This window comes from Strix uralensis, chromosome 2 (genome assembly GCF_047716275.1).
Source record: "Strix uralensis isolate ZFMK-TIS-50842 chromosome 2, bStrUra1, whole genome shotgun sequence".
In the NCBI taxonomy this organism is placed as follows: domain Eukaryota; kingdom Metazoa; phylum Chordata; class Aves; order Strigiformes; family Strigidae; genus Strix; species Strix uralensis.
The window spans coordinates 15,386,433-15,403,905 of NC_133973.1; positions in this window are offsets into that span (position 1 = coordinate 15,386,433).

Sequence of the window (17,473 nt, forward strand, 5' to 3'; positions counted from 1 at the left end):
AATCCAGGTGTTACTTCTGAAGCTGAAGTCTGAGCATCTCATTTTCAAAATGCTGTTCTCTGCCCAAGGTCTGATCTCTATTGCTCAGATTATGTTACCCATCTTGGGGAGCTACTTCTAGCTCAAGTACGAAGTAACATAATACTTAGGTATTTGTGCCAACTATAATGGGTCCAGTAATTTTAAGTATAAATGACATACTATGCTAAAATATTATGATTTTATATAGAGATATATGTGTACCTACATACAGGCTCATTGTTACAAAGGTTCTAAAACTTAGGATGAGGATGCTTTAAAACCACACATTTTCCATAGTGTATGTTTGTGTGGTAAATGTTATGCGCTTTCATTTTTACAAATTAACAAAATATTTATCTGCTCTTTGGAACATTTACTCTTTATGTGCTAGGAGGAGCTCAACAGGCTGAAATTCATCTTTCACTATAGTGTATTCAGTGAATTGGGGTTTATATTTTTAAATACCCATTTTTGATTCTGGAAAGTGGTAATGATAATTTGCAGATTACTTTCTTAGCTATATAGTCAGTGCCAGTTATAGAATATGTTCTAGTTTAAATATATTACTTTTACTGGGGGAGAGGTGGTTTTTCCTTTTTCTGTGTAGTTTTATTTTTCTAAAAAATAAGGGAAAGAATGTAGTCCCGTAATGACATCTTTTTTTGTGTTCTATTATAGAGTTCCTTTTCAGTTTTTATACACGCATTGGTCAGGGAGGATTAGCTGTTATCTCTTTGGTCTTTGTTATATCCAGTGAGGAGTCCACATTATTCTCTGAAACTAGCATGTGAAGAGTTTTTCCAGAAGGACTCAAATCCAGCCTCCATATTTTTTGTACACAATTTTATGACTCTTCAAAATCTAAACACTCTTCTTGAGAAGAGCAAAGGTAGCCAACCCAGAACACTGGACTGAGTTTTCCTGACCTTTGTGATATTAAAATAGTGATTTGGAATTTTTTTGTTCCAACCTACGTTTTCTAAGAGTGACATTCTGGGATAAAAAGAAGTCTAAATTGGATTGGTTTAAGTCATATTTCCAAGACTGTCTCTGTAAAAGGTTCTGTGCCTATTTCTTAATTTTACATATTCAAAATGCTCTTTGGAAAGCCTATATGTCTTTTTTTCTTTTTCCATTAGCAAAGTTGACTACAACCTCCTTAAAACTCTAAATGAGGTGTTGAGGATCAGGTGTTGCCCCACAGGGGTGCCTTGTGCCAGTGGACCCCTGACGCAGCTCCCTAGGTCCCCATGGGCACCTCCTTCGCTGCTGGTATTGGTAGCAGCTCTCTGCTACCGCACAGATCGTGCAGGTATTTATCTTCAGAGTGCAGGAGAGCACCCAGTGAAAAGACCCACGCTTGCTTTAAGAGGTTCTTTTTTTTCTTTTTCTTTTCCTTTTGGAAAATTCCACTCCATCATAAAATGAAGTCATTATAAGCCACTTGCCTGTTGTACATGACATGCATCTGACAGATCAGAAAGAAATGAATAATGGAGGAGTGGGTTGTGGCTCTTTCTGGTATTAGCTTGTTTTATGCAATCACCTTGTCAGCCTCCACCCTTTTTCTTGCTCCTGGAAGCTGGTGAACATGCTGGCCAACATCAACCAAATCTCTTGGGAACTCTGAGTCCCACAGGGATGTGGTTCCTGCAAATGGGTGCCACTTCATGAGGCGTGTCACCAGCCAGTGACACCTCTGTCAGGGCATCTTCTTCCTCAAGGAGGAGGAAGGAGGATGGGAGCAGGGGCTTTCCTCAGGGAGGATGGAAGGGGGGGTTGTCATGAGTGTAGGAAGCAGGAGGAAACTGTTTCAATGGCAGGTCATAGGGAGGGGGAGTCACAGGGCATTTTTTTGTTTGTTTGTTTATACTTACATTTCTCATGGAATAAGTGTTTTGGTTTTTAATGATGTGTGAGGAATGCTGCCAAAAATGGAAAACATTCATTTGAATTTTTAATGAAGCTGATTGTGCCTCCTTTCCATTTTATTTCCATGAATATTCTACAGAATATAAAGGGAATATTCACTGGAGCAATAAATGTTATGTTAATTCTGCGGGACAGAAATGGGAAGTGAGTTCTGAATTTGTAATTGTGAATATTCACAATGATAACCTGTTTTATACAGTGCCCATCCAAAAACAGGCTTCATCTGCATTGAAGTCAGGGACTTCGGTGTGTTTCTAGATGTCAGGGTATGTGTACAGCTTCTGCAGAGTTAGCGCATGAGCAATGAATCTAAAACACACTGAGCAAAACTGTGTCTAACTGAAGTATTACAAATTTTAGAAACAAAATAGAATTAATTGCTAAATCCAGACAGTGAGCTGTCCTGATTGTATGAAAGTTTCCATTATTCTTGAACTAGTCCCTAACAGTGAAAAAAATATTAGGAACTGCAATTTGTTGATAAGTTTTTGGTTTTTCAACAAGATGTTTTTCTTCACGAGGATAGTTCTTCTGGACATTACAGCTGTGGAATAATAATTCCTTTCACCAGCAAGTCCAGAATGAGACCCATCATACAGGAAAAAATGGAGGGAAAAGGTACAATAAAACAGTGGAAGAGGATGAAAGAAATGTAAAGGCATCATGTGCTTAGTCCCCAGATATAACAGATTTAGGGCAGTGCTCCTGACCAAGCTCATACAAAATAGATTTGAGCCTTTTTGAAAATGTGTTAGTATTGAGAATAATTTTTATATGATATATAATAATATCACATTTTTTCTCCATACACTTTATATAATCTTACCTAATGGGATCAGCTTGTAATAACTATGTTTTCTTTGTTTTTGTCAATCAGTTTCCAGATCTCCTTTCTAGGTAGCCATATATCTCTGATAGCTATCACAGATAGATCACTGCATCTCTTACCCATTTGAGTTGCCTTACTGACTCGCATAGATTTATTTAAATGAGTAAGAAATAACATTCCTAAGGCTTACTCTTTGTAAACCCATCCTGATTTTTGTTTTTGCCTTGGATATTCCACTGGTGTGTTGTTTTGGGGTTTTTTTTAACTCCTTTGGGCAAGGGGAGATTTCCCCAAAATATCTTGCAGTATTTGTTGTCATCTCTAAACGTAACATGGAGTGTGACATAAAAGTTTTGTGAGTTTGGTGCTGAGAGTTTGCTTTTCTGGCATTTTCCTGCTGCTGCTGAATTTTTGATAAATCAGCTAGACCTATTTGCATAATTTTATTAATAAACAGTTATTTTCATAGTAGAGGTCAGACCATTATCTTACAAATGACTGTTTTGTAATATGTTTTTTATTTTTCCTGGGCCTTTTTATAGTTAAACAAAATTTTAATAATGCTAAATATCAGTGTATTTTCAGTGATTGTTTTAAAGCTATTTTAACTCTTAGTTAAGCTGCTCAACAAAGTTTTGCCTCTGAGGCTTTTTCTGCCTGAGAGCCCTCCTTCAGTGCAAACAAGCATTTTGACACTGCATGTGTTAACATAAGTGCTTTTAATTTTAAATGGATATTGCTTTTTACGTCAATTTAGTTTAACTCTCTTACAAGCACCATAATTTAAAACGAATAGGCCCTCTGAAATCTGGAATGTGTGTCCAGAGAGAATAATTTCAGAATCTTTTGCATATATCCATCTAAATCCATACTTTGTTATACTGAAAAAAATTTTCTTTTGTAGAAAGAAAACCCAATATTTACACACTGCAAAGTTTTATTTTAGTGTCAATAAAATCTCAAGCTATTACCTATATGAGACCAACATATTGAAATTTCTGCACCAAAACAGCTTGATTGTCTTTTTTCCTCCCTTTCAATGGAAATGCAAATCAATAAATAGTATTTAATTATTTTGTGTGTACAGCTCAGTTGATTTAGCACTTAATTGTATTCAATATGTATTCTATGGTTGACAGGTAGTTATACAGCGTTGTTGATTGATACACTCTCCTTTCACCTTTGGAGACCTGTTTAATCCTGGCATAGGTCACATTGGAAATTAGTTTCGATAGGCAGGTTTTACTCTTTAATGCCTGTTTGTCCACATCATAAACCCATCAAACAACATAATGCAGTTAAGAGTCAATGCTGTAGACAAGCTTGTGACCAGATGAGTAGACAGGATTTTGTAGTATAATTTGTGTCCCTCAGCAGAATTGTGATTGGGAGCAGCCAGGCTTAGTTTCTCCTGAATTTCTGGATCCAACTAGTCACTCAGTTCCTTAGCTTTCATGGGCAGCATATGCATGTACTTGAAAAGCATGGTTTTCCTAGCTGCCTTCCTGAAACTCCTTATTGCAAGTTTTAAGGATCTAAGGACAACTCTAGAACGGTCATTTGATATGCCTTGTTGATTATTTGATCTTTAAAGTAACAGTGACAAAACAAATCCAACCATAACATTAGCATATGTTCTCATAGGTGATGCTGATGTGTATTCCAGCATTACCTGTGTTCCCCAGGCAGCCTGGTGACCCCATTCCAGGCTAAGTAGGAATCCCCGAGGTAGAGCTCAGCATTGAATCCAGAGCTCCACAACAGGAGCAACGCCTCTCTGTGTCTTGAGTGCAGGCAAGAGTTTTATTATTTCACAAGCTCTGTATATGACTTCATCATGCACACCCCCTATTTCTCACAAGCTAACTGCACGCTGAGCAGCAAAAAGGAAAAGCTAAGTGGAAACCGGCAGGGATCTGTCTGCAAGAGGTACTTGTGCCACTTACACATGCAGGTGCTATAGCCTCATCAGCTGCAGTACCTCTGTTTCACACCGAGCCTGCTTGCATGAATAAGGTTTCCAGGATTAGTTGCTGGGCCCTTTATTTAGCTTTTCAAGGTATGGCTTTATGTCTGACATGGCCATAGTGTAATCACAGGGAATAATTTTGATGGATAGCAGAGGAGGAGAGAGAGACATACTCACTGAGCCCAGCTGATGCTTATAGGGTCATTTATGTCTTGTCCATAAACACATGAAGTACAAGAAAAGACCCCAGGGAGGCCAGTGACACTAATGGAAAAGTTAAGTGTGAGACTGTCCAGCTGGACTAGATGCTTTTTATTCAGCGTTGTTATTAATTTAGACAAAGCAATCTAGAGCTGTCAGGAGTGTAACCTCTGCGCTCACCTCTGTAAATTATCATAGTCTCTATCACCTTAATAACAGGAATTCAGATCTGGGTGTTTGTCTTAGAGGTGAGTCTCAACACACTAAGATAACTTGTGATTTGAAAGCAAACAGTTAATTGTTACTCTCTAATAAGTTTCTTTTTAACTATTGCCTTTTAATAAGTTTCTTTTTCACTTTGTTAGCAGCTGATCTTCTTGAAAGTGGTACAAGGTGAAGATGTGAGCCTGTACCAAACATAACCTATGGAGTAACAGGCATTAGCCCTTTGTCTAACTAGACTGTACATGGCCATCAGAGGAAACGTAGCCTAAGTTCCAAATATTCACACATTTTGATATTGTAAGGAAAGGTTAACGTTAGCAGTGGTGAGTTTTTGTTCTCATTTCCAGTTACAGTTGCGTACCAGCTGTACCATGTAATAGTTGCAATATTTTTTCTTTAAAAGAGAGCATCCTTCACCCTGATGAGAAGTGCAACCTGAAAAGACCATTCTGATTCAGTGGTCCCAACTTTCACCTCCCTGACCTCACAAAATAAGACTTTTCAGCTTTTGTATATCATCTCCTGCCTTCTCTGTACCCTCTGAGCTCTCATCACATCCTTCTCCAGGCTGACATTTGATTCATTGAGCTGGATTCTGACAGAGAAATCTCACGTTAGCCTCTCTTCTTGTGAGACTGACAAAACCTTTGTGATAGATAAGCTTTCTTCTGAAATTTGAAGTAGCCTAGTATATACCTGCCTTTTTTTTTGTGATTCTGCACCTATTGGGTAGGGCAGAATGCAGCTTAAGAACCAGGGCATATGTTTCATGATATTTTTAAACTCTGCCGTGGAGAAGCAGAAGTGATTTCATGTAATGTTAAACAACAGCTAGATCTCTTTCCTTTTCCTTATCTGAGGAAACATAAGTCATTCTGTGCCTGTGTCCCTAATTAGACACTTACAAGCCTTGACCTTTCAACAGAGAGCTCGGCTCAGCTTCATCTATACAGAATTGCCCCTATAATGTAGCTGTGCATAATAATAAAAACAATTTAAAACACATTAAAACATTAAAAAAACCCACTTAAAAGCTTAGACCCAGACTTTTCCACATTTATTCATGTTGAGCAGTAATTTGCTCTGGTAATAGTCCCAGTGAGACTGTAGTGAGATACTATGCAATGCAAGTAAGGGAAGCAGAGCATTGCTTAATAAATAAGCACTTGTGTCCTTCCGCTTTGTTCATTTACGGCTTAATGGTCTTTGTGTCCAATGCATGATTTCTTCCCAGGACCAGCCTAGTTCCAACAGCCTTCTTCTGGTACTTTATATGTACGTATGATCCTTTGGCTTATTATCTGATTTATTATGAGAGATCTGATTATCTCTCATAACCCGAAAAAAATTATAGATGTTAAAGCACTCGCTGGAGTGTAACACTTTTAATCCAGGCTGGTGTCACTCTCGGGGAAGACTGAAAATGTTTAATTTCCAAGTGACAGTGTAGGCATGCTCACTCTTGTGGCAGATTTCTGGCACAAAAGGACTGAGTCCTGGCAGGCTCTATGAAATCAAGTCACTGATACCATGATCCCTCATGTATTTGGGAAACGTACAGCTTGTGGAAGAATTGGTCTAGTCCTTTGTTTGCTTCTCCAGCTTGTTTTACCTTTATTACCAGCCTAAAAAGCAATGAGGAATAAGTTCTGTGTAAGAGTAAGCCTTTTTCCCTGAGTTTAGAAGAGCAATGCCTTCTTATGCCCAGAGAGTGGTTGAGCTGCCACGACCATATATTGCAAGGCTCCAGTTCCTTACTTCAGATGATGAAAGTGTCCTCTGCCTGAAATAATTTTAAAATTTAACAAACTCTTATTCAGAAACTTGTTATACTTCAGAAACTAAGTATAACATAATTTGTTATACTTAGCTATCTAGTTTAGAAGAAAAAAAGGCAGTCAGACTCCAGACCAGTATGTTGTGTCTCAGCTGGTTCTGTGGTCTGAAGAAAACCAATGCAATAAGCAACTCCTGTCCTTCTGCACTAACCAGAGTGCTCATCCAGGGATTTCTGCTTACTCTAAACGGAACTGCTCCAGTTGTATCAATCAGTGATCAACCAAAGGATGAGCGCTTGCAGCTTATACTAAGAGAGCTGCTATTGGTGGTACCTTAAATCTAGCTTGTGCGGGTTCTCATATTCCCTTATTTTCACTTAGTTTCGTGGAGGAAACAATGTCTTTCAGTTTTATTCAGAGAAGAAATCTTGGTAAACCCCTGTGCCAGCTGAAACCTGTTGGATTCCTTTTCTTAGTAGGGTGAAGTTACGTTGAAATAATTTCATCACCTTGAAGGTTTTAGACATTAAAGAAGAAAATTTCTGCTTTTAAAGAAAGAGTATTTATTATTGCATCGGCAAAATTTGAAACATAACCTGAGTATGCTTTCCCTTTTTTTGTGAAGATGGTAACAACAGTTGCTCATTCTCGTACAAGATAATATCATGATATGCCTGTTATTATGCATCTTACTACTATCTATTATGAGGCTGTTTGCAATGGAGATGACAAATCTATCCCCAGGCAGAAGGTAATATTTCAACGCCCAACAACTTATCATAAGCCCTACACTAACCATGGTGTATGTTTTCTATCTACCTAATCAAATTCTTGCTGTATATCACAGTGATGTTGTGTGATAGTTACCATAGGTCTTTGGTTTAGAGGAATGTTTTTTCTTAAAATTAGAAGACAGTATGAGCTTGATTGAAAGAGTTCATCCTCTCCAAGATTACAGAGTGTCCATCAAGATTGATCCTATAATTAATGAAGGCTGTGGCCTACTGTGATCTGGCCTGGAGTAGCAGTCAGTTTGGTATGCAGTTATAAAAACACTATCTTGAGTTTACTTTTGTCTGAACCATTCTCTATCACACTCTCCAATAACTCTTCAGAGCTGATTTTTCAAGGTGAATAAGGGATAGACATCATTTGACTGAATTGTAATTCAAGAGTAAAAGCACCATATTCAATTGACTTTTATTTCTGTGAAAAACATACAAGCACACTTGATCTGCATAAGAAAGAGTGAACATTAATAAAGCGTTTTCCCCCCTACATGTTTTCCAGAAACCTGAGATGATAGAGAAATTGGGTGTGCAATACCAGAAGTGAGCATTGAACCAAACAAGCTCTTCCTTGGGATTGCCTTCTTATGCAGGTATATTGTATACACTGCAGATTAACCTTTCATAGGCTTTTCCCCCCAATATTCCTTTTTTACAACACTCACAAAGATGAATATTACTCTCTTTGATCTAGTATATATGGATGTTTCTCTTTAGCTTCCCCCATTTTATTTCTAAAGAAATAATACATTCTTTCAGTAACTTATTTTAACTGTTTAATAAGTGAAGTGATACTGTTAACTTCCAATTTAAAACTTTTTTTCTTTTCTTAATTCAACACAATTTTTCCAGATTTAAAACGTCTGAAAAGAATAATGTGTCTACACATACATCCTAGACTTCCAGAGTTGTGATGAAAACAAGATTAAAGAAGAAATAATTAACAATGGAGTGCTTCAACAATTGAAGTGCTGACTTTTTTGGTGGATATTAAAGTATCTTTACATAGCTGTCATTTTAGCAAAATTCTCTAAATTCCCTTCTGTATTGTATTACAAACTTCGATAGGTATAGATAGAGGAAAATGATGCCCTGCTAGTTAACACACTCAGTTTTGTTCATTTATCTAATGAGGTTTGATCTTTTGCTTTTACATGTACACCTCATACTTTTGTAAGTGCCTTTTCCCCCAGCTATCATGCAAAACACTATATTTTAGAAGGCTGAGATCATACCAAACTCATATCGGTTAAAAACTACCAATTCAACATTTCCTTCCCTGTTACGTGACCCAGGCTCCTCCTGAGCTGTTCAGCTGTGGAAACAGCTCAAAAGGAAACAGATAATGATGGTAAACTGGGGTGTCATAGTTCTCTTTATATATAGCCATTGTAATACAGATAGAGCAGGCCAACAATGACTCATCAGTAGCACCAAGCCTGCAATTTTGCTGTATTTGCAATTTCAAAGAAGAAAAGCAGCTCACAATTACATGTATTAAACTTTCAGATGATGCAGAAATTATGATGTACATCATTTATATTATCAGTCACACTATAGGGAGAGAACGTCAGGTCTTTATGTGGCCCAGGTGCACATTTCTTATAATTTAATCAGCACAAAGCACCCTCATTTCACCAGAGAACTCTAATTCATGCTGTGAATACCACACCATAGCCTCTGCCTTTCCCCCTGCTGCAGTCAGTAAATTACAACTAACAATCCATAACTGTTACCTACATTTAATCTAGCGCCCTTTACAAGTGAGTTCAGCCAGCTCTGCTCTACAACCTGGTAACGTTATACAGAATGCCATGACGTATCTTCGTGGAGTGCTTTAAAAAATACCCGAACCAGCTAGTAATTTGGATTAGGCAAATGCATGTGGGAAATGCATTCATGCTGATCTCTGAGAACGATGTCAGCAAGGATGCATCGGTCGTGGGAGAGAGCCAGCTACCTGTCTCCTTTCCTCTTCATTTCTTATTGTCTGCCTTGTCTTTCTGCCCCACTTCCTTTCCCCACTCTGTCACAGGCCAGAGAATAAGGTAACAGGCTAAGGAAGCAGCTATCCCAATGGGGAAAACTCAACTCACCTCTTGGCCAGATCCTGCCAGCAAAGTCAAATCTGGAAGCCCAGGAGGAGAGAGTCAGGGCAGAGGCATGACCTGAATTAATGCCCAGGGGAGTGGGAAGAATTTGCTGGGTGTAGAAATGTGATGTAGGGCTGGGAGGAGGTTTTGGGGAGGGGATTGTGTATGTTTGTTTTTCCTACCTGCAACATGACTGTCAAGAGCTTTCTGTCAGTGTGGGTATGTGCTAATTCCTGCTGGCTGTGGGGGATTCTTATGAAGGGTGCTAGGAAGTGGTGGAGGGCTGCAAGGTGCCCATGGGCGAGGGGCCATCTGTCAGAGTGGGAGGCTCGGGGAGAACCCCAACTCTGGCTTGTGCCTTTGCCCCTGCACATGTCCTGCAGGCTGCACCACCCTGACAGTGTCCTCATGGCTGTACACACTGAGAGCTGGAATGGCCACCTTTGTGTTACCCAGAAAGCATAATGAAGAAGTCAGAGTTGCTCTTTTGAAAGCTGTCCAAAGAGGATTTGGATGCTCAGTTCTTGTTAAAAACTGGTTGGAAAACAGGTGCCAAAATCCTGGCTTTGACATCATAAATCTGCCTGCACTGAACAAAAGCAAGAGAGAGAGCTCAGAAAGACAAATGCTTCTTCAGTTGACTGAGACTAGCTGATATCATGTCAAGTTCAATGAATTTAATTTTGTCCCTATGTCTTCTTACCTTTGCCTACTCCAAATTGAAGGGTGGATGTGGGGAGAAAAAACCCACTTAGGAAGTGTTACGGTTGTTTTGATGTTTTTAATTTTGGAATTATATTCTTCTCTTCTATTTAATTAAATTTCTTTCTCAAAAGAAATTTAAAAAAACATTAGTGAACCAAAACATTAATTTCTTGTGCTGTTCTAGTGAAAACTATTTCTGGGTACAGGACCTGCCAGTCTTTGTGTGGATTAGCATAAACTAGGAGAAAATATTGAAGATTGAAAAATGTTCTTTTTTCATCACCAAAAGAATATTTTCATATTCAAAGCGTAGGTGAAGAAAAGTTAGCCAAAGCTTAATCTCCACTTAAAAATATTTCCATCCATTTTACTCATATGCATAATTCACAAGAAATGGATCATAACTGAGGAGTTAAAAAAACACACTACAAATGAAGAAAAACATTAACAATGGTTCCTCCAGTTACTGTCTATTTTTATGTCTTGCTTTAAAGGGGTGCTCTTAAAGGTAAAAATGTTGAGGAGGTGTAAGAGGACCAAAATGCCTTATTTTTAAACTAGGGGCTGAGCCCTGTTATTTGGTGATCTAGGTAACTAGAGTAGGTTTTATGAAAGGAAAATAATTTCCCTTAAAATTTCATGATTTCTGTTTGGCATATCTCTGATCATCTGAACTTTTATGAATTTAAAAGATACAGAACTTCTAAAGAATTCATAGGAGAATGACTATATTGGCTAGTACAGATGGTGTTCTTGTGGTGAACATGAGACCATTGAGTAGGTATCATAAATTCAAACTAAATCCCACTGTTTAACTGCATGAATAAAAGTTTGTCCATGTGATTGTATGGAAGTGTCTGATATATTTGTTCTGGTGATTAATACATTGCACGTGATGTTCTGAGACACTTTGGTATTTTTCAGTTTCAGTTTTATAGATTTGTCAATGTCATCACAGCTAAGGATTAAGAGGGCTCCCAGCATGTGAATGGGGTCACTTGTTCTTTGACTTTCACAGCTAACACTAGAATAACCTAGTCCAGATCCTCTTTCCAGAAAGGATTCAAAGCATGTTCGAAAAATAACACTGTTACACAGCTTCATGTTGCCCATCTATACCTGGCTGCAATTCAAGCCTCCTGACCCTGACTTGTATACATGGCAGATGGGAGAAGGGCTCACCAGACAAGGAGTTGCGTGTCACCCATACAGCACATCTGCAGGTTGCTGCGCATCAGTATCCTGTATCCCAGGTAAAGGTAATCCTGACGTCTTTTTCTTTTTGATCTGTTGATATTCTTGGTGGTGGTGAGGTTATCCATGTTTCAGCTTAATGCAGAATGACTGGAATGTGCTTTTTTTTCCCTTCATACGTTTGTTTTTTATTCATTATTAGCCTCTCCATAGTGGGAAGTCTATTGCTGCAGTAGCAGTGGTATCTAGTATTTTGCAACTTAAACTCTGCCAAGGACTATCCAGTATCGTTTGTTACCTTGAGACCGGAGGTGGGTGTAATGGAGCAACAGGTTGAGGTTGTGCAATCACAAACGTAGATCAGAACATAGAGCAAATCACTGGAAACCCCACCGTGCTGAGAGTTTCCAACAAAAGGCTGTTCGCAGATCTGTAAATAAGTCTGAATGCCTCCTACCGTGATGGTGATACACAACTCTCTACAGGTTAGTCTAGCTATGTCAAGCAGCTGAAGATTGTACGTTGTTACTGAGGTGACATGTACAAAACGTATTGTCCAGGTTACAGATTTTGCTCAATATTTATGGAACGCATAACTGTATTGTCTGATATTTTGTATGAGTGGTGAGCACTTAAAATTTCAAGTGGGTTCAAGTCCATGAGAGTTGCCAGTGCCATAGAAAGATGAAAAGTTACTGTGAAGCATTTTCCTTTGCTTCTTTACTGAAACATTTCCACTTATTTTAGAAGGTCCACATATTCCCCCTGAACAATTTCTTGGCTTTCCTGTTCTTGTCAGTGCCAGATACCAGTGCCAGTGATTTTTCTCTCACCTATTGTGGTTACAGTATTCTATAGCAATTGTCTGGAGGCCACAGACTAATTTTACTATAGTCAGTAGATGGGAATTACATGGCATTGACTCCTGGGCTCTCTCCGTCTGTTTCAGATTATAACTATTGACCTAGAGGTGAAAGGCTCTATATCCCATTACTAATTCCCTGAGTCATACAGCTCCTTATAACAGTGCTTTAAACAGATGATGCAGGATGCTAGTATTCGATAGCGTATGTACTAATAGCACTTACTCAAATTTATTGGCAAAGATACCTTCCAGGTTTTGTTTTTTGAACAACTGATAAATATCATGAACGCCTTGTGAAATCCTCACCTTACGCATCTAAATTTTTTGCTGAAGACAAATACCTTAAACAAGGTTTAGCAGCAAGAAGATCTGCATTTCTCTTAGGATTCTGGCATACTATTTTTCACAATAATATACAGGATATAATAAAAGCCTTGAATTCAGAAAATCCTCTGGTGTCACATTTTCCTATTTTGAATGCCAGTGTAGTCCTTTTTATTTGTGATTGGGACTTAGCACACTTTCTCATTACTGCTGTCTTAAAAGCTACACATCTTTGCATTTCAGTCCTATTGTTTAGTGTGTATGTCTGAATAGAGAAGAACTGAGATAAAAAGGAATGAGAGTTAGGGAGGGTAACCCTTCTCACTATTGAATACATGTGGAAATCTGCACCATCACCACCCATTATGTATATGGGTTGGTTTGGATTTCCATTTTTTTTAGTTATACCATTACTTTAAGCAACTGATGTTGTATCCCATCCTGTATGTTTTATCTTCTGACCAGTTTTTTGGTTACGCGATACAACACAAATGAAGCTGCTAGACATCTCAAAAATTATACTATTTTTTTATATTTTTACATAAGAAGTATGTGATCAGATCTGGTGAAGACCATGAAAGCACCAAAATTTAGTATGAAAGAACTTGGGGTTTTGCTTCAATATAATTTAATCTCTATGGTCCGATTTTTTAAAATATTTTTTTTTTTCCTCTCCTCTCAGTTACTCTGGAATACCTTCAAAACTGCTGCAGCATCAAAAAGTTAGTGTCAAATAAATAATTTTGGCCCATATAACCAAAATTTACTTGCATAAATCCCAGCTAATATTTAGTAGAGTTTTTCTGATATAAGAGAAACACAGGAAACACAGTTTTACACAGTAAGCACTATAACTTAGAGTGGTCAACATCTGATTCATATTGAACTTCTTTTATAAGAAGTAATCTCTGAAAAACAAACTGTCTCCAAACACACTTAAACTGTTAAATTGTTTTTACGTACTTCAAAGTATTGTATGTATTTTAGATACAAAATTTATAAGTTACCACCATTTCTCAGGCATCTATGAGCTAGTTATTTCCTGAACTGTCATGTGGCTGTACTGTTATTTTTTGTTATTGTTCTTATTTGTGCAGTGGTAAAATTGTCATAGATTAGCAGTGTGACGAAGAAATAGCTTTTTGATATTATACCTCAACAGATTTGGCTAACAATGAATCGCACATTTAAAAAATAATTCTGAAGCACTGGCGAAAATATGTGAAGTTATGTAAGACATGTAAGCAAGTTGTTACTGAGCTATGTATTTAGCATACCTATGCCTAATATTAAGATAGAAGACATGGATAACAACTGAAAAATAAATCACACACAGTTAATTATAAAGGACACTATCAGCTTAAATTACAAACAGGAAAATGTGATCTAGTTTTCCCAGTACTTTGAATACGTGAACTTGAAAAATATATCTGACTGTTTTCTTTTTTCTCTCATAATATGCATATGGAAATGAAAAGACAATCTACTTTTTGGTATTTCTTTATCTATTACTACAAACCAGATGTGTATCAGGTGCATAGATGTTGATTGAAGTGGTCTAAATTTTATTTGGTATGTGAACAAGAAAATTGCTTAAGTGGGGAAAAGTCAAGATTTGGAGAATGGATGAGTTGCAGATACTATATCAAAAACAGCAGCACAGAAAAGGTTAAGTAATGAGTAAATAGTGAAACAGAAAAGTGTAAGTTAAAAGTAAGTCAAAAAGAAGCCTAAATAAAAGGAGAATACAGTATAGTGAAAGAGCTGATTCAGAGTAGCATTTATGATATTACTCAGAAAAAAAATCTTTGATATAGGAAAAAGAGTGTTATATGTCTGCTTTTATATCGAAATATAGCAGAAAAGAATCTAAGAGCAAGAGAAATCTTTTTAGACAGTTTTTCTTTGAAAATCATCACCAAAGAATATTTATACTGTTCATTGCACACCAAAATCAGAACCAGAATTCTTATTTTTGAGCATGTTTTCTTCTCCTGTCCTTTGAGGCAGCTTGAAGCTTGTGAGTAGAAGTCACAAAATGTTTAGAAAAAACAGTTTGAAAACTCTCAGTTAAGAATGGCCAGGGTTTGAAATGAGACGTCTGTTGCCAGATGAGAAATGACAAAGGCAAAGAAAAAAAGTAATCTGAAGCTTTCATAGGTCTCATTGTCATTAGCAATGTTAACTGGAAAGTGAAGCAGTCTGGAGGGAAGTGGGCAGATTAAGTATAGCTAAGTCTGCCACATTTCCATCTGCTTTTATGTATCCAAAACAGAAAAGAGCCACCTGCTAATCAGAAGCGACACATCTCATTTATGAATGCAATTAGTCTTTTTTAGTTAATCATCTTAATTAGTTTTGAAATCTGTAAACATACGGGAAAACAGCAGAAGATCAAAGGATAATAGTTCTACAAATGAAAGTCATAAAAATATGATGAGTAATCAAACGAGTTCAGGGCAAAATCAAGAAAATTGCAGCATAAACAAGATTGTGGTAAAAATAATAATTAAAAAACCAACCAATCTAAACAAAACCTCATCTAAACAAAACATATGATAAAAATGGAAGAGGGAGAAAAACAGTAAAAATTATCTCCCCGGTGCCTTAGTACCTTCCTCATCTCCAAAAATCCCACCGTATAAACACAGACCGAGGAAAAGGCAAACAAAACAAGCTCCGTTTGCCATATTTACGCATGTTGCCTAATTGCACGGACCTTCTTTGTCTAGGCTTCAGCTGGTTCCTTTTAGACTACATATTTTGCTTCTTCAGTTACTTTCATGTAAAACCCCTACATAACTAGGTTATTTACATACCAAACATTGCTATTAGAGGCAGTGATAAGTGAGTGTCTAGATTTTCTCAAGACTTTTACTCACTTTTTTTTGTTTGCTTTTGTTGATACAGCTGTGTGCATGGTAAAATGTATCCATGGGATCTTTACAAAAAAAGGTGTTGCACTTCTGTGCAAGCTTTCACTGAGGAGCAGAGCACCCCGATGTTTTGCAGGCTGCCTTTGGAAGCGTAGCTTTGTGGCAGGTACAGGACGGGATTTATTTGTCAGCACCGCTTTTGATCTTTTTTCCTGGCCAGTTGTCAGTTGGAAGCAGTTTTGGTTTAGCATTGGTCAGTCAGATTCCCAGCCTTTTGGGGCAAAATTCATGCCTTGTGTAACTGCAGTGAAGTCGCTGGACAAGACATGATTCTTTAGGCATTTTACATCGCTATGACATATCTAAGAGTTCATTTCCACTCTTATTTTCCATTTATTTTCCCTGGCAGCACTTCTTTCTGTAAATCTGCACTTCCAGGGCAAACTCCTCCCAGGGACAAGAACTAGAGGACATATTCTGAGTGTCAGACACTTTGGGGGTGCTCTGTGAGCAAGAAGCTGAACAGACTTATGCGTACAGCTGCATTGTGGGCAGTGGATAATGCCAAGCCCCACAGCCTCATCACCATCAGCAGCCCGCGCACGTGGAGGTGCCACAGCACTGAAATGTGGGCTCACCCACCCAGCACAGGAGATCACCTGGGCTGCCTGTCAGTCAGAGACGGCTGAGTGGCAAACTGGCCATATCAATAACTAGTGTATCTGGGAGGTCTGCAGTACGTCCTTACCCTCCCTCTATGGTGACTTCCCCATAGATGAGCTGCATTAGCATCTTCGCTGCTGACATCGCAGCGGGCACCTATAACTTCAGCCCTAGGAAGACAAGCTGGAAGGGCAGTGTGCTGTAGGCTTTTTTGGCTACATCAATGTGAAGTGTGCTGCATGCGTTTTCTAAGAAAATACTGCTTTACAGAGGAGGGCAATACTGTCGTTTTGTAGGTTGGTTTGCTACAAATGTGTTCCTATAGTTGAATTTAGGATGTGTCCAGTCATGTACAGGTCCCCTTTTACAATATGTACGTGCAGTCTAGTTTTCTTATGAAAGAGAGCAAACAGTAGTCTGCAAGACATACCCGGAGTGTCAGGGAATGACAGAAAGACTGGCTGAAACAGACTTTTGGGATAAAGATGAGGAAGAGTGAGTTTTAATTAAAAATTCTCTCAGCTTATCTTCTCACTCAAGGGAAGATGATTTTTCAACCATTAAAAGCAACTGGAGCATTGCAGTCCTTTTGTTCTGGAAGGAGAAATAGGTCCTAATAGACTGAGGCTTACACTGTGCAATTCAGAAGAATTCAGATGTGCCCCATTTCCTCTGCAAGTGTTGCAGTACTGTGTACAGGATGCATTTTCTCCGCCCTGATGTGCTTTCAGCAGCGGGATGCGTGGGATGGCTAGACAGGGAAGGTGCACACATAGCCCACCTTTTCCAAAAGAGCCTGGAAAAACAGCTGGTAAGATAGGGAGGTGTAAGCTGTGCGTGCATGTCACACCAAACAGCCATCATGTTAAAGAGGAAGACAACCATCAGCTGGATTAAACAGTAACCAGGGAATTGCAGGGAATCTTTAGAAAAAGCGGTCAACTTGGAAAGGAGTGACAAAGCAGTGTGAAGCCCGGACGTTTGTGAGCACAAATTAACATTTTGTAAGT